General features: G+C 39.0%; 1 long non-coding RNA gene across 2 annotated transcripts; it reads left to right on the top strand.

Moving 5' to 3' along the window:
* The first annotated feature begins 1,068 nt into the window (after nucleotides 1-1,068).
* Nucleotides 1,069-10,535, top strand: LOC128627493 (uncharacterized). 2 transcript variants are annotated; one of them, XR_008391687.1, is made up of 4 exons: nucleotides 1,069-1,213; nucleotides 3,789-3,927; nucleotides 7,330-7,387; nucleotides 8,992-10,535. It is a non-coding gene; the product is annotated as an uncharacterized LOC128627493 (long non-coding RNA). The 2 variants fall into 2 exon arrangements; XR_008391686.1 differs by having other exon boundaries at nucleotides 3,789-4,142.
* The last annotated feature ends 4,075 nt before the right edge of the window (nucleotides 10,536-14,610 follow it).

Below are 14,610 nucleotides of genomic sequence, written 5' to 3'. Positions count from 1 at the left end.
AAATGTTGACTATAAAAATTCATTTTCCAATTTTCTCAAGAGATGTAAAAGCAAAAGCTAAACAAAGAAATTTACTAAATATTGGATGGACACATCAAGGGAAAAGAATTACCTTCTCTACATTATCTATTTTTTTAGCCTATAGGGTATGAGCTTGTAATCCTGGTAATTGTGCTTGACCTGGAAAGGGAGAATCCATGTAAACTTTGGATTTAAAAGCACCTAAGCTGCTCCGTGATAGAAATAATAGCAATATACACTTTAAGGTAACAGGAGGTAAATAGCTATCTAATTTTTAAATTCTAGGATGTGAAACAAGAGTGATAGGGAAACCTATACAATAACATTTTTGACATTTCCAATCTAGTTTAAGGTCACAGTCTATAAAATATATTCATGGGAGGTAAATCTATAGTTACTTGGTGGAGATTGAAATGAAGTCTAGCTTCCTGCCTTTCTAGCACATAGTAGGTATTCAATAAATCTTTACTGAACAAATCAAAAGTGCTTGCTGGGTCCCCTCTCAGTACTCAGCATGCTGTTTTTTTCTGGTCAAGTGAAGCCTATTTCAAATGAAGGAACATAAACTATGCACAGAGAGCAGTGGCTAACTCCTTTTCACCCTACCCAAAATAAGAAGCAGAAAGGCCAGTGTTTGAAGGGAAATTATTCTCTTAATACAACTCTAAGTACTTGAACTTTTATAAGGCAGACTTTCCCAATGAGATTTTTGTATCCACAGACTTTCAGTAAAGAATTGCCGTAAGCAATCCTAATTTTGGGTGCTTATCCAACCTGTAATTAGTCCCTGAACCTTTTGAGGTTTTCTGAGTTCTAAAGGCTGAGAAAACCAGAAAGGGCAGAGAACTCTCACAGAAAAAAAAAAACAAAGAGAAGGATCATAGGAAAAGCTACAGAGGCCAGAAAGATCACACGGGTGGTGGGGGGGAGCAGAGGAAGGCACCGAAAGGGTTACCAAAATAGAAGAGAGGGATAACGGAGGAACGGGGGTGGCTTGGAGACAGCCAGGGAGGCCAGAGCAATCACAGAAGAGACGTGGAGGGCGGGGAAAGCGCTCAGAAAACAAAGCTGAGTGGAGAGATTACCGAGGAGCAGGGGGTGAAATTGCAGACAGAGCAATCAGTACCGTGGAGGAGGGGCAAGAAATCTGCTCTTCAGCCCTTCAGAAGAGCGAGACTCGGAACTCTGAAAAGTATGTTTGTAAGGTCTTTCATTTTGATTGTGATAGTTTGAGACCTGGAAGAGATTTTCCTCTCCTTTCTTTTCTTCTCCCCTCCTCTTGTTTCATGTCCTCTAACAGAAGAGGTAAGAGAGAAGAGAATGGAGGTGATTTGATTATTTATCTTCATATTTTGCAGTTTGGTTAAGAGTATGTCATGCTAAATGAATGTGAGACCTGAAAAATGAAACTGACATGAAATAGAATATAAGCTGTCTTTCTTCTGAAAATTCTCTATGCTTCTTCCTTCCAAAAATTCAGTGTGAAGAAACTGAATATATTTATATTTGATGAGAAAGAAAAAAAACAAAATGCTAGTAATAATACAGCCTTTGTGTGTTTAAGTATTAAAAAGTAGCATTGTGTACTGGACAGAATCGCTTTTTTACATGATGAAAGAATTGCTTGAGTGAATCTCCCCACAGTGATACAGTGTGTTGCAGACCACTTATACATGTCACAGTGCTTGGACTCAAAGAGCTTCAGCAGATCTCCTTGGAGCTTATATCTCTTCCCAATTCAACACCATCTTTTACAGATGAAGAAATAGACATCCAGAGAAACTGGCATACTGTCCTAAGGCCATACACTGCTGAATGCTAAGATTTAAAAGTTTATCTGTACAAAACAAAATTCTGACAAGATGTGTAACTTTCCCCATGTTCTCAGATTCAGAATCATAATTTATCTGCAGACTTTGTTGAGGTAAACTGTCATTGTAATTGAAATTAAAAGCAGAAAAGCAGCTATTTTAGCCCAGCCCTTGAAATAACCCCTTGGCCTTGCTTCTGTCTGGTTTCATTGTTACATGTCGATAAGAACCAGCTCTCTTTCTTTTCTCCAGTTAACTCTACCATGTATTCCCTAACCCAAAACTTCAGGGTTTGTTTTGTTTTGTTTTGTTGTGTTATCTTAAATGTATGATGTTTATTGAAGAGTAGGGTGAGAAGGGGAGGTCAAGTGTGAGAGTAGATGAATAAGCCTTATGTATCACCAGTATAAAAACAGGTCACTAAGATTAGAGCAGGGAAAGGCAGTTATCTTCATATTTGAAATGCAGTATTGAATTTTTATCCTTTTAAAAAGTTCTTTTTCTCTGACTTGCCTCACTACTGAGGAAGAAACCAAGAGTTCACAGTCCTTTTTCTAACTTCTTAAACTTGCTGGGTAAGAACATGCTACTCTCAAACCACATCACCACTTTTCATTTCAGATCTTGGTTCTGTGTTAATACAATAGAAACTTTTAAAGTGACATCTCACTTCCAGAAGCAAATGGACTCCAATAGGTCCTCAAACTCCAGCATCACTCATTCCACCATCAAAGGAAAGTCCCCTCTGCCCATTTCAAGAATCTTCATTATGCTATTTATTTTTTAATAACAATTTTTATTAGTTTGTTTAACAATAATCAATTGATAGTCATCCATTGGAGTGAAAAGATTAAAAAATTAGAAGATACTTCCTTTTTTCAAAGTTTTACTGAGAGGCAAGATGGACCTTTTTGAAATCTTGTCCTAATTTATATGGACATGTGCATTTCTTTCTTCTTCAAATTGTGAGAGTTTTAAGGTTATAGAGTTTGGTTTCTCCTCCTTGTGAAGCTCCCAGAGCCCAGAACACAGTGACTGTCAGTTCTTGGTGAGCAGGCCTCCTTCCACCCTCCCCAGGACCTTCACAGGTTGTCTGACTTGATCAGCAGTTGGGATGGGCAAGCCGGCTTGACTTCCTTCAGCCCCCATTTCCTTTGTTCTCCCTTCATCATCTTGTAGTTTTCCGAACTTATCCTATTGACTATTATCTTTGATTTTTGCCACATGTGGTTCTTTGCCTCTTCGCTATGAGAAAATGACACCTACATTACTTTGTGAACTTGCAGCAAGGTCTGAAGGAAAGCCCACACACAGTGGAATGGAGGTATGGAAAGCTTTACTGGCAGAAATGACCTTTACAGAGCTGTCTCTTTCCATGTGAAAGGAGAGACTATAGGCAATGTACTCAGGAAACAGGGTATAAATAGCTTATTCATAAATTTGAGTCAGGAATATGTTAGCAAGTCTATATATTTAATAACAATTAAAAATAATTCTTTCAGAAGCCAGTGATTGGTGGTAATCATAGAAAACAACAGGTGACGGAAAAGAAATTTTGTTTCCTTGTTAGTGGATCAGAGTTGCAACTAGATGCGAGCACCGTGTAAGTGTGCATGATGCACAATCATACACACACTCAGTTATCCTTGCAGACCTGCAAATGTTAGGCAGGAGTGTAGACTGGCGGCTAGGCTAGATTGCCTAGGTCAGAAACTGGCTCTCTTATTTTATAACTGAGAGATCTCTTTGCCCCCTTGCCCCCTTTCTGTAAGATGAGGATGATGGAAATAAGAACATTTGGCGTTATAATGATTAAATAAGTTATTACCTATGAAGTCCTTAGAAAAGTGTTTGGCACATAGAAAGCACTATGCAGTTATTAGCTGAAATTATTCTATCAAAACATCCAATGAAAGATGAGAAGTATAGCCAACCTTTCTGGGTTTTGTTTTCCAGGACATTTAACATCAGGCTATTTGTGAATATGTAGACAATAGGTGTTGTCTCACTTCCACTCCAGTTGACCTTTCCTGGTCCAGATCTCAGATGTGGCTGAAAGAGGAGGGCGAGGAGCGGCAAAGAGTAGACTGAATCAGTAAGTGAATGTTGAACAGGATGAAATCAGACTACATAACCTGCCATTGACGAATGGTCAAGAACACAGATGCTGGAGACACTCCGGAGTCCTCATCCGAGCTCTGCCCATGGCCAGCTGTGTGGGCCTCACCTTCTGAACTGGGAGGCTACATTGTCCTGACGCAGCACGGAGCACCTAGCCCGGATGGTGGAGGGCGTGCTGTGGGGATAGATGTTAGTATCCTTTCAGTCTGGCTGACTGTACATGGTTCGCTCTTGCTTCAACTCTCCCGCTTTGCTTTAACAACTTGGAATAAACAGCAGATTTTTATTACTTTTTGCAAATATTTTAGCACACAAAGATTGTCATTTGAGCATTTGTTATACTAACAACAGAGCAAGACTGAGCCCTGCTTGAGCATGGTCTGTTCTCGGAAAACAGCCTGTTTGTTTCTTCTCTGCCTCATCTCCCTTGTATATTTCAGCTGTTATTTGGAAATGGAAATGTTTCCAAATTTTCTTCTTCCCTAGTTGTTGATCTTCTGGGTGAACATAAAGTCTTAACCCCTCAAGCTTTATCACCATAACTTTCTCTACCTTATCAATTCAAATGGATTTAGCATGCATTATCAGCATTTAGATCTTGACTTTCTTTTCACTTCTTTCTCCTTCAAAGCAATCTGTCTAGCTGCAAACCTCTTGTTAGAAGAGATTATATGCCTGTTTTTGGTTTTAGAATCTGTTTGAAGAAGAAGTGGCTGCATACTTGAGGCTTTAAAAGGATGTCTTTACAGAAAACAGCTTCTTGGTTGAAAACCTGATTTCTCACAGAGCTGCTTTGTCTTTATAGCAAAATTTTCTGATTTGATCACATAGCCACCAGGTCATTTTGTTTTATTTAAATCCAACAACACAAATATCGCTAATCTGGTTTACCCACATTCATTTGTGTGTTCTCTGTCAACAACAATTTTATCAGTCATCAAAATCTAATTGAAATGGCAGTGCCGTATGTAGTCATTCAATAATTATAAAATAAACAGACTGAAATTTCAGATACATTTAAACAGAGGCCATCAAAGTAACATAAATAGGAGAAAAGGTAATTAAAGAGCTTTCTCTGTTCAGTTTTCAACATTACAGGTTTATTTAAATGCAGCTCTAGCAGGAGACCTGAGGAGGATTGATTGGCCAAATTTGTTCGCTGATGCTGTCCTGAAATGTGTCCCACTAAAAATGCAGTGTGGAAATTTAAAAAGCATGTTAATCATGGCACCTGAAAAGCATGCTTTACTTTCTCCTCTGACAACTTCTGTGGTAATGGGCACACCTGACAGTTAATAATAGATGACAAAAGATGCTGCCCTTTGTCATCTAAACACCAAATTGTCAGGGGCTTGGACAGATAGAGCAGTCTGGTCACTGACTATAAAATTGTGACACTAAGTGAAATAAGCCAGAGAAAGACAAATGCCACATGATTTCATTCATATGTGGAATTTAATGAATAAACTGAACTAACAAGCAAAACAGAGACAGACTCATAGATGGAGAACAGATGACAGCTAGTTGGGAGGGAGGTTAGGGGGTGGAGGGATTGAGTAAAAGGAAAAAGGACTCAGGGACATGGACAACAGTGTGGTGATTGCTGTGGGGAGGGAGGTATAAGAGGACTACATGGTAATGGGAAAGAAGACAACAAAGATTAAATTAAAAAATATCGATGTCAGAGGTTGCTTAGTACAGGCTGCAAACCTCCACTTGGATTTTTCACCTGCTGGAGTTAAAAAAAAATCTGCCTGCCAGAGTCCGTAATGCACGAATACAAGCAGTTTAGCAGTAAGAGAGTCAAACTTTAGAAAGAAAGGTAACAAAGCCCTAAGAATAAGCCCTGGTCATGAATGTATATATAGTCCTGGAGCTGGTTGGCATAGCAACTATTTCTGAGAACCCTGGTGCTGCTTAAGTAAACAGCTGAAGCACAGAGCGTGCCTCAGCTAAGCTGGGTCCATCTGTAGTATCAGCATGTGAGAATCAGAACAGGGATATTTTCTCCAGCGAATCAATGATATTTTGGTATCTCTATTGTTCTCAGCACTTCATAGCAAGCCTCTGGTTCTCTGTTTCCATATGGCCATTTTGTTGAATAGTCTCAATATCGATGAATTGTTCTCAGCTGAGGTTGGGATGACCAAAAAGGGCTTAAGCTTGGTATCTTTCTCCTGTTATTTGTAGCAACATCCAAGGAAAACAAATTGATGATTCGGTAGCAACTTGTTATGGTGATCCAAGAGAAATGACAGCAGCTGAAGTTTTTACTTCATAGTTCATCACATCGGGTGATTGCAAGCATTTTGGAATCAGACAAACCTAGCCATAGTTTCTGGTTCCACGATGAAAAGTAGTGTAAATCTGGGCATATTACTGATGTACTAGGCAGTTAGTGATTCTTTCTGCAACTGGTTCCTCAGATGTAAAATGAGGACAGTGATGAGCACCTCATAGATATTTGAGGATAGAATAAGATATTGTATTAAACGCTAAGCGCAGGGCACAAGAAAAGGCACTGCTAACAGATCTTGTGGGTTCTTACCCACTGGCATATTAGAACTTTTCCATGAGATTCAGCCATAAATCCTGATTCATCTAAGCCAAAGGATGTGGGCAAATTTCCCTCACCAGTGGCTGATTTAGGGTGAACGTGTGACAAAGTATTGACCACTGATACAGGAGGGGAGTTGTTGCAGAGAGCTTAGTTGGAACAGATGAACAGGGCAGCAGGAGGCTCTCTGGAGTTTCAAGGATACCCAGCAGATAAGAAAACTCTGTATGAGAGCTTTCACTCACTTGTAAGTGGACACCCTTAGATGTTTGAGATTTAGGAGTAGCAGTTGGATATTTCTTTTTGGAACTGGACTATTCAAACCATTACTTCATAAACATCTTGAAAGTACACACTACCTACAGTGCTTTGGAAAAAAATATGTACTTGAATAATTCATCAGTATTCCTGTTTTTGTGGAGAATGTAAGTCAGGTCTTTTCCTTTCTTGGGAGGGTATGCTCTACTATCCAATTCTTATGAGGGAAGAGTGAAAGAAGCAATAGTGAGGCCAATTTGAGTTTCTTTCATTGATATCAGAAGAACTGTGCTTCCTGAGAAAAATGAACTGAGAACCACTGGGAAGTTCTGAATGTCTGGGAAAGAATTCTGAATGTTTTATACTCAGACTCCCATTCCTTGATCCCCTTCATAAATCTTGGCCTTGAGAGTAGTCCTTCTAAGTCCAGAATGATTTATTTTTATCTTGCTTTACCCCTGATAAATGTAAAGTTTTGTATTTCTAAGAATTTGAAGTGTTTCCATGAATCATGCTGCTTGCTGATTATTATAAGATTTTTTTTTACTCTATAAAACTCAGGACTCTACAAAGAAGGACAAGATAACAAAGGATGAAGCCTGGAATCTGTCTGTGAGCTGTAAGTTCCTCTCCTTGTGAGTTTTGCTGAATAATCTGCCACTAATATGATGCATGATATTGTCTTGGCAGTTTATTATTCTGAGGCAATAGAACATAACACATTGGAAAGAGCTATCTGATCTATTATATCAAGACTCCACAATTTATAGCTCTGTCTATTTGGTGGTAAAAGGACACTCCCTGAGAGCTAGGCTTGCATGCATATGTAGTGATAAGAATATGGTCATTTAAAAGTAGTTTGACATCATTATATTTGTATGATACTTGTGATTAAGGTAAAAATTCCTTGTTTAAATCTAATATTTTATATAAACATATGAACTATGCATACTTGTTTAGCTGTGTATTATTATATTTAATTTCTGCAGTAATCTTGGGAGGTGAGTAATGTGAATTCCTCATGCACAGATGATGAACCTGAGGAAGTCACATGACTTACTCAAATGACAAGGCAAATGAATTGCTGAGGAACTCATCCCGGGTCTATGGGTTCTGAATGGTATTGTTTAATTTTCTTTTTCACAGCTCCTTCTGTGAGTATCTGAGAGTTGACATAGGGCTGACACTATTTATTGATAAGCACTCGTAATGAAATTTTTTAGAGATGTTGTCTTCACCCAGTTCTACAGCTATGGCTAAAGGCCAATCAGTTTCTTTCTCAGAATAACTGCTTAAGTCCACAACTCAACCATTCACCCTATGGAGCTTCCACACTCCACGGCTACTATGCACCCACCCTAACCACCCCTGGGCCAGATACCACAGGAATTACTTAAATCAACCAATCTATGGAAAGCCCCAAACCCTAGCTAACTCTATCCTGATTGCCATACTTACGCTGCCTCTTCCATCTCTAGCTGGCTCCCCCACTTTGTTGTCCAATCCTGTGTGTGGCCCTGTCTCAGTCAGAGCTGAAGTAGCAGAGTTTGTTTTTCATCTCTTCATGTTTCATTGTGTTGTGTCTCACCCTCCAAAGCCTCTTTAAATTCCATACAAACAAAACTTTGGAGTTTAAATTTGTCTCTAACCTTTTTAGTTGAACTGTGGTATACTGGAAACACTTGGATAGGTGGCTGGGCTTCTACAACAGGCTTCATTTGGCCTTATTTGTTTAAGTAGGCTTATTTAACCCCTCTGAATCTCAGCTTTCTTGCCTGTAGAATGAGCAATAACCCCCAACACAGTGGTTCTTATAAAGGATGTCAATCCTATCATTTTGTGGTGTGGACTGGGTTGCCAAAGTACAAGGGCATCTGAGGAGTGTTCAATTGGAAGGCACTGCCTACAATCTACAGACTCTTTCAGTATGATTTATCCACATTTAAATCATGATAACATAATAAAAGATACGAAGAAATTCTTTTGTCAAAATGATAAAATGGCACACAAAAATGTACTGTAGCTAATGAAACAATAATGACCAGCATCTATCTGGGCTGGTTGGTAGCCCGTCACGGTAACACCAGAAACTTGCTTGTTATAGGGTTCTGAAAGTCTCCTTTGCAGGATGTAACCTATGAATTCTGAGACCATTTGTTAAAGTTTCTTTGAGAGTGTTTTTTTCACTCTCTTTCTTTTTCTTTATTTTATTTTTTTTTCTAGCCAGGAACTCCAGAAGCTGCTGAAGCTGCAGATTTTGGTGTCATTGACCTGCCTTCCTTCTTTATTTGGAGGTTGATGAATCCTTGGGGAGAAGTGTCTGCAAACCTGATGGAGAGCCAGAAAATAGAGCTTCTGTGAACAGCAGCCTTTGGACACCTGATTTTTCTGAAAGATAGGCTCTTGATCAGGCAAGCAGGGGCTTAATGATTTATGCCTTTATGCTCAACTTCAGATAAAGTTAGACTAAATCCTAAAGCATATATAGGAGGAAAAGCTATTACAGCACTTTGCTTGTCAGAGATAAATTCTAAAAAGAATAAAAAAGAGACATATTATTAAATAGCTTGCATTCGAAATGGTTTTCAAATTTCAGCAACCTGGGAATAATGAAAAAAATAGAAGAGAGGGTCTCAAAACACTTGGTGGGCATCATCCTCTTCTACCAAGCTTTCTTTTTATTTAACATCAAGCCCAGAGTTTTATTCTGCATTTGTATTTTAAAACCAAAATGAATGAAAAAAATAGCATTGCTAAGGTTTGGAAGACACATAAGATTATTTTAACCTCTCATTGCCTCTTTGCCAAAAACGATTGTGTTTTAATAACCCAAATAAGAGATGATTCAAGATCCCTCCTTGGGATTAGAAATAAAATTAAGAGACTAAGTTAAATATCAGATCATTCTAGAGTACCTGAGAGGTTCTGCTAATTTTGTAATTGGTTAGTCACTTCATTTAGATTCTGTAAAATACTTTTACCTTCATGTCTGTTCCAATTCTACCTTATCCTGTAAGACTTGGTACAGGTGAAGAGGCATCTCTTTGAATGGAGTTTTCCCTGATAGAGCAGACCTTGGTACTCTCAGATCTCAGATGCCCTCAGATCTCTTCACCAGTTCTATGTGTTTTAATTTGGTTTCAGGGTGTTCTTTCTTCTGATCGCAGACACCTGCAGTTTCTTTCGAGGACTTTCCTCAGGCTACTGAAGCCACTTGGCCTGCATGTTCAAGATGCCCTGCAGAGAGCTGGAGTGCCTGGGTGCTTATCTGTCCTTTTAGAGGCCCTTGCCAATGAGTGGCTGGTGCAGAGGTGTGGAAGCTCATCACTTCTGCCTTGGACAAGCTACAAAGGATTAATTTACATCCCAGACATTCTATGCAGAATGTTCTGTGAGACTTTGAAATACTATCTAAGCTTGGCTTCTTCTCCTTCCCTGTCCTGTTTTGTTCATTCCTTAGTAGTTCTCTCTGAGAGCACTTTAATAATGCAAATCTTATCTCAAGGCCCGATTCTGGGGAACTTGACCTAAAACACAACTTTTACCTTTTGTTTGCATTTTAATAGCAATCTCTATATGGTTGAACACTGGTAATTGACTTGTTCTCTTTTCACTTCAATGAGATTGTGATCTCTCTGAGGGTGGCTGGGATCTTATGTAGGGCCCACTAGTTTTACTTTGTTGTTTTATTTCCCATCTATTTCTTTTTTAAAGATTTTATTTAGTTACTTTTAGACAGAGGGATGAAAGGAAGAGTAACATCAATGTGTGGTTGCTTTTTCCCACTGGGGACTTGGCCCACAACCCAGGCAGGTGCCCTGACTGGGAATCAAACCAGTGACCCCTTGGTGCACAGGCTGGTGCTCAATCCACTGAGCCACACCAGCCAGGGCCATCTAGTTCTAAAAAAATGTTAAGGAGTTTTACAATAAATGGGTGGGTACAATAAGATAAAAAATCATTAGGTAGAAGATAAAGAATGGAGACCAAAAAAGAAAAGGAAGAAAAATCAACAACATCAAGAATATTAGCTTGTACTCTTTAGCAGCCAAGATTAAGATGGAAATGAGATTTCCTTGGTAGTTTTCAATGTTTGGTAGTAGGAAATTGTTTTAGTTGTCTACTTCTGTGTAACAAATTACCCCCAATTTTTGCAGTTTGAAACAACAAACATTTATTACCTTTTGGTTTCTGCAGGGCAGGAAATGGGGAGCAGCTTAGCTGGGTGGTTCTGGCTCATGGTCTCAAGCTGCAGTCAAGCTGTTGGCAACAGCGGCAGTCTTATCAAGGCTTGACTGGGAGTGGAGACTCCATTTCCAAGCTCATTCATGTGGCTGCTTGCAGGCCTCAGTTCCTTGCCAATTGTGAGTCCTCGTGGGCAGGCCGAATGTCTTCTTGACAACAGCAGCCTGCTTCCCCCTGAGTGAGTGATCTGAGAGAGAAAGAAAGCCGAGACAGAAGGTTCGGGCTTTTGTTATATACTCTAGAAAGTGATAAACCATCACTTCTGCTTTATATCATTGGTCTCATGGGTCAAGCACAGTGTAAGGTATGAGGAGACCAGATAGTATGTAAATGAAGGTGGTGGAGATCATTGAGGCCACTTTGGAAGGCGATAGCCACAGAGGTATATCACATATAGTCAGCTTCTCCTGAAAGCTGATAAGAGTAAAAAAAACCCAGCTCAAAGGACCATGTGTATACATATTTGTGTGTGTTCCATGTATGTGTCATATAAAAGATTCTGAATAAATATCAGTGGATAATCAAAATCTACTAGTCTTCCAGGGTGTGTTTTGTTCATAAAAAGGAGTAAGTCAATTAAATCTATGGAAGACAAACTTCTCTGTACTAGTTACTATGTTGGATGCTGATTCAAGTACTTACAAGTTGATCTTCTTTCAGAAGGTGTTGTAAATATGTCCCTTCCTTTGTATTTCTAATGGTAGCCGTCTAGAGCGAGTGCTTGCGTTTCTTCAGCAGCTTCTCAATGCACCTTCCTTTGTCTAAAGTCTCTTCATCCTATATCTCACTTTTATCATGTCATTATTGCTTAATGACTCATTACTAATAGAATAAAGTCCATTCTACTTGACTTTTTAGAAGCAGAATTCATCTATCCAAGTCTCTATTTCACTGCCTCCATCATGAGCCCTTTACTTCAACATGGAAGTACTCTCACTGTGTTCTAAATATCCATGCTAATATTTAACTCTTAACTTGTTCTTGTTCTGTTCACCTACTGGGAATTTCTTATTTTGTTATTCAGTATTTGCAAGTCTTTGTTGAATTAGTCTCCTCAATATTTCCTTATCTTCACCACCTCTGCCTTAGTGTAAGGTCTCAGTATTTCCTAGATAATTATTTTAATTGCTTTTTTACATTTCTAAGTTCTTTCGACTCCAGTCCATATCCCATATTGCTCCACTGTTTTCACAGGTCACACTAATCATGTAATTTCTTTGCTTAAAATGAACAAACACTTTGAATGTTTAACACTTAGTAGGTACTCAATATTATTAATTGAGTGAATAAAAGGTCCAGGTAAAGCCCCACCCTATTTTCATGAAGTCTTTTTATAATTATGCCTCTTAGTTTGATCTTTCTTTCTTTGAAATCCTGTGGTTTTCTACATTGTCTCTATCACTCATTATAATTTCTGTAGTGTGCTTCCTCCCGGTATCACTAACTCTTCTCTTTCATTCATTTATTTGTCATTTATTGATTAATACAATACTTTCCTTGAGTACCTAGTATATGCCACACACTAACTGTGCTAAGTCTTGGTGGATATAATGATTAGGAAAACCATACAGGCTTTCTGCTTTCATGGCCCTTAGAGTCTAGTTGTAAATAGGAACCAAATTAAATAATTACATAAAGAAGGGCATAATAAAAATTCCTACGAAGGCAGGGCACACAGTTTTATGAAGGCACATTACACAGACTAGACTCAGATTCAGGGAGACGAGCTGAGATGTAAACAATGAGTAGAAAGTACACAGAGGGCTGGGGGGAGGAGTGAGGGTAAAAGAGATTGTGTTGAGCAATACAGTGGAGTGCATGACTGTATGATAGAGTAAAAATTCAATCAAAGGCCAGAGTGACTGGATCCAGAAACAGAAAAAAGCACACTAGTAGAAAAACTGGTGAAATATGGATAATGTATGGAGTTTAGTTAATGGTAATGCACCAAAGTTGGTTTCTAAGTTTCGAAAAGCATGTCACAGTAATGGAAGATGGTAACTTGAGGAGAAACTGAAACTGGGTGAGCAGTATGTGAGAACTCTATTAGCTACGCAACTTTTCTGCATTTCTGAGATTATTACGAATTACAAGTTTAAAAATGCAGTAAGGCCAGAATGGAAGTAGCTCAGTGCATAATGAAAGAGTGGTACAAGTTGAGACTTCCTGGGACCTTGTGCACCATTTACAAAGTGTTGAGCTTCATCTTGCAGTGAGGGGAAGGCTGTGGTGTTTTAAACAGTGGATGTTACAGGAGAGCTGCCTTTGGAAATATCACTAGCTTGGGAAGAGTGTGGAGAGTGGACTAGAAATGAGTCAGATAAAAGTGGGGCAGACTTTCCTTAGTAAGATACATGTTTTTGGAGTGCATTTATCTTTTATCTCTCTTTAGTGTCTATCACAAGGTTCTGCACATAATATCTACATGATACATATTTCTTGAGTGAATAAATGAATAGATAAATAGATGAGTTAATGAAAAAGGATGAGATCAGTTTAAGCAGCTCCTGAAGTCAGCAACCCCTCGGCAGTATGATGGTGACCCTGTCTAAAACTCTTGGTCTCCAACTGGTGATTTCTGACAGAATCAACAAACTTTGCCTCACAGTTTTTCCTTTGACTTTCAAAGACCCTTACTCCAGAAATGAGTGATTCCTTGTCTTGTTTTTGGAATGCCCAGTGCTTGCACAAAGGTTCAGGGAGAAGCACCAAGTAGAAAAGCTCAGGCAAAAAGTACACTTGGAAAAAATGGAATTTGTTTAATTCCTGGAAATGCAAGAAATAAAGTCAAGGTGCAGTGAGCCATCTGCACAATGGCTTCTTTTTTTTTAGCAGATTCATCCCACATATAATTTGTATTTTGCCCTTTTGGCAATAGAGGTAATCTCAGTTTTTTCAGAGACATCCATAATTAGGAGTTCTTCACCTCCTGGAGAAAAGTTTCTAATTTGCATATGGATAAAGGAAGCCTGCGGAAGGGCGGTGGAGTGTGTATGAAGAAGGCGCCACACAAAGAGTTCTGTTTGCTCACTTCCCTTAAGATCCGGCAGTTCTGGCAGTGGCAGGTCTGAGTTTTCTGCAAGCCTTTCTCATTGGGAAGACAGTGCACATTTTTAAAGAACCATGTCTTGAGCTAATAAGTTTGAAGATCAGGAGGATACTGCTGGGTTTCTTTCAGCCTAGAGGAAGAAGAAATAAGAATGATTAACATTCCAAGACTATTTCAGCCAGGTGACCCTGAAGCTCAAGTTTCTCTGTGGGAATCTTTGTTCTAACATTTGGGCTCACTGCTCACAGAGGGCTATTGCTACCCATGTTTGTTTTCTAACACATGATCGATGTTAGCCAATGGAGTTTATATCATGGAGTTTATATATCTCAGAGGTTAATCTTTTCCTTTCTTGTCTTCTCTCCTTCTCAGACATGCATTCATTTGACTGGCAGCCTGGAAAATTGAAAAATGCCACAGGGGTTATTAAGGTTGAAATCGTTTCAGCACTTTGAAGCTCTGCAAGCTAGTTATTGCTGCACCTATAATACCAGGCATCAGAGTAGCATGTATTCTTCTTAGCTTGCCTGACACAGGCCAGTATCAGC

This window comes from Artibeus jamaicensis, unplaced genomic scaffold (genome assembly GCF_021234435.1).
Source record: "Artibeus jamaicensis isolate MK-2021 breed Jamaican fruit bat unplaced genomic scaffold, CSHL_Jam_final contig_415, whole genome shotgun sequence".
Taxonomy (NCBI): Eukaryota; Metazoa; Chordata; class Mammalia; order Chiroptera; family Phyllostomidae; genus Artibeus; species Artibeus jamaicensis.
This window is presented reverse-complemented; position numbering and strand designations above follow the sequence as displayed.